Source organism: Condylura cristata, unplaced genomic scaffold, assembly GCF_000260355.1.
Source record: "Condylura cristata isolate star-nosed mole 26May11 unplaced genomic scaffold, ConCri1.0 scaffold00002, whole genome shotgun sequence".
Taxonomy (NCBI): Eukaryota; Metazoa; Chordata; class Mammalia; order Eulipotyphla; family Talpidae; genus Condylura; species Condylura cristata.
Window position 1 is genome coordinate 68,513,520 of NW_004567103.1, and position 3,788 is coordinate 68,517,307.

A 3,788-nucleotide genomic window follows, 5' to 3' on the forward strand; every position below is an offset into this window, starting at 1 on the left:
ATAAATAAATAAATAAATAAATAAATAAATAAATAAATAAATAAATAAATAAATATTTTAAAAAATAGTCTTTAAAAAAAAAGGTAGGAAGGCTCTTAGAGAAAATTCAGATATTTTTCTGACATATTTCACAACTCTGATATACTATTTCTCAGTCTATGCCAAAATATCTTAAAATGTGTATAGAAGTACAAAAATGCATGTTAAATGAATCACATTGTGGAGAACACATATATTTTTCTTTTTCTGCTATAAGCAGGTCAACAGTGCTCTGCCAGGATATGGTTTAGTTACATCTTAGGAGTTGCCTGTGTAATTCATCAATGACAGTTCATGTGTTCCTTATGGAATAGGGGAGGTCATTTGTTTCCTTACTATATATTTGTGCTATCATTTTTTTTTATGTTTAAAATCTGTTTACATTCATGTTATATAAACAGTGGACCTAAAGGAGTGCTGAGAAATAATAAAGTATTAAACTTTGACATTTATAATTGTTTATCTTTATGAAAAGCAAGTGAGGATTCCTAAGTGAAATATTTGGAATATTACTATTTAAATCCAAAATAACTTGTTAGTAGTATCAAATACTTATTATTTCTTAGATTTAAAAAAAATGGAATGAAGAAAGTCTCCTGTAAAAGCTGATTTGTGTTCCTAGTATATTAAGAATGTACTTAAGCTAACAATAATGACAGTTGGAGAAGAAAATGACTAAATTCAGTACTATTTCAAAATCTTACTACTCACTTACTACTCAATCAGTTTAAGAAGAGATGAGGACAATGTATGTAGTGTATGTGGCAACACAATCAAAACTTGTGCTATAAAATCTTGAGTTTAAAATTGTTAAAGCAACAGTATTTTCATTAATTTAGCTTTGTTTTGACATGGAAATATATATACAACGCCTAAAACATACCATTTAAAATTTAAAAAAAAATCCTAAAGATTGATTTTTGTACTAGTCTATTCTACCACCTTCTAGTTCCTAGGTTCTAATCAATCAGTATACACACACACACACACACACACACACACCATATTAAAGCTTTCATTAAGGACTTACCAATGCCTTTAGCTCTGAATGTAACATGGGCTTGCTTGACAGTGCCCATCATCATCTCTGGGCTTACTGTATTTTCTCAAGGGAATAGAGGCTGAGTTCCTCTTCTTAAATATTCAAAACATTTGTTGGCTCTCCTGGAGGAAATGAGTGAGCCACAATCCCTTTATTGATGATTTCATTTTACTATGGTTGTGAATGTGATAAATGCACCTGTCTCTAGAGAATGAAACTGCCATCTTCATGGAGTGCAAATGTGACTGCAACTGCCTCAATTTCAATGAGTTATGATTCTCTGAATCTGTTCTGCTTGTACTGGGATAGTTGATACAGAAGTTGCTTACAGCTATATTTAGAAATAGGAAGAGAAAAAAAAATCCATGGACGAGAAAGAATTGACCTATTAATGGAACCAAATAGCTTTATTTCTGGTTAGTATTCACAATATCACTGATTAAAAGACAATGTTTAGCTTCATAATGAACAATGTATTTTATTTCATAACAAATTACATTTTATTTCTTGATACACCATGAAAAAATATCTCCTCAGAAGGATTTTAGTTTTCTAGAAACTCATACTAACATGTGCCACAAATATATTGCTATTTCTCCAAGTTTTTGCCCTGGGAATTACAGAATTACATTTCAACATACTGGTTCATTTTACTTATGGTACTTGTGCACATACACAAACTTTTACCTAAGTTCCTTTTCATCTTGAGGGTTTCCATGTCAAAATGTCCCTTACCTATTATTTATCCAGGGTGTGCTTCATTCTTCTTGTTATAATCTAAAATTACATTAGTCAACAGGGCAGTGAACAAATTTGAGTTCCATGATGAAATATGTGTTTTTTGTTTGTTTGTTTGTTTGTTTTTTCATTTCTCTAATACAGGCTTGTAGTATGTATACTTTATGGAACATTTGTAATACTTCATTTATGAACTACATAAATACCAATAACTAGGCATTGCATATAAAGCATGATGAAATATAGAGTTACTTCTGATCTAAACATTCTTTTGTTTCTTGGAGGTTTTGTACTTACAAAAAATAGTGAGCAGTGACAGATAGCTTTAGAATATTTTCAGGTCATCCAAACCTCACTAAACCTACATTTCCCCCTTTTGTGTATGTTACTGTTACTAGGAACACTATGCAATCCTATACTCAATATTATGAACATTGGAAACACTTGGATATGAATATGGAAAAACTTCATTTACAATACTTGGATTCTGAGGAATGCATTGTGTGATCTGGGTGATGATTATAACAAACTCTAGGGTATAAAATATTTTGTGGTTCCTCACTACCTTGGCTTTGCTACCTATAAAATGAGTATGAAGGTGAAATGATGTCTAATATTTACTAGGGAATTGTTCATATACTAACAAAAGATTATGTAAGTCATGTATGGAAAATATTTTGAAGTTATAAAACTGCCATTTAGTGAATAGATGTTACAAGCCACTAATGGTATCTTTGAGATTTGTAAGAGGTATACACTTTATGTGTTACAGATTTTCATAGGAAAAACAAATGATAGAATTTCATGGCTAAAAGGAACCAGAGAAAACCAATGCAAATGTTTGTATCCCCTCCATTGCACTCAGTCATAACAATTTTTCTACTGTGGAGTTTAACTCCCCCAATAATTCAGTCCAGGTTTAAAGTTTTATAATCACTGAGAAAAATTTCTTATATAATTCTATTTTTTACTTATTATAATATTTTTTATTAAAAGTAAGCCATGGGCCCTCCCTGGAAGCTCAGCAGGTTAAGGTATAGTGCTGTGAAGCTGGTTACAAAGCAGCTTCAGTGAGAGTTCAATAACTGGCCAGGGAGGTGACGCACATGCATGGCAGGCCTCTCCTGTCTCACTCACTGCTCCCATCAGGAGTGAACTTTGTCAGTCGACCTGTTCTACTCCCTACTCTATCTGTGGTGAATCCTCTCACCCTTCTGCTTCTCTGGCCTGTACCCCAGTTCCATATACATAAATAAATAAATCTAAAAAATATAAAAATAAAAATAGGCCATGGTCTAAACACAGAAAATAAGAAAATACTGAACAATGCAAAGGTAACCACTAACTTTATGAAATATTTGTTCTGATAGGTGGACCTTTCATGGTAATAATTCCCTTAGTTATATATCCAAAATAAAAGTCCCTCTTATTCCTTACTCTTTTTTGAAAATTTTTATTCAAGCATTTTTATGATATTTTTTCCCAAAGGAATCTGCTAAATCTGAAACTTAATTTATTTATCCCATGAAATCTGATTTATGCTGTTTCTTTTAAACTTGAGAACATCCTATTAAAAATAAAATTTTAAAAAATGTTTCATTAGCCCCCAATGCTTTAAATTCCACTTGTAAATATGATTGGGGGTTCAATTTATAAATTAGATTTATCATTGAACTGGATAAATAATATTTGGGTGATTAGATCTGTAGTAATAGTAAATGTTTCTCCCAATTATTTACTTAAACAAGTGGTTACTATTAGTTTGATCACTAATAGATCTGTTTATTTGAATTCCATTATACATGTGTGAACAATAAATGTTCCTAAAACTATTCTTTCATATATTACTTTAATAGTTTTGCATTCTAGTAGCATAATGAATTTCTATTTTTAACTCAATTATGATGGCTTGTATCATATTCAAGGTCTAAGATACTAGTTATATATATATATATATATATATATATAT

At 30.7% G+C, this 3,788-nt stretch overlaps 1 protein-coding gene across 1 annotated transcript in view; it reads left to right on the forward strand.

Moving 5' to 3' along the window:
* Nucleotides 1-3,788, forward strand: part of LRP1B (low density lipoprotein receptor-related protein 1B) — a 1,583,276-nt gene that overhangs the window by 523,630 nt on the left and 1,055,858 nt on the right. The gene's annotated exons all lie outside the window — the stretch shown is intronic.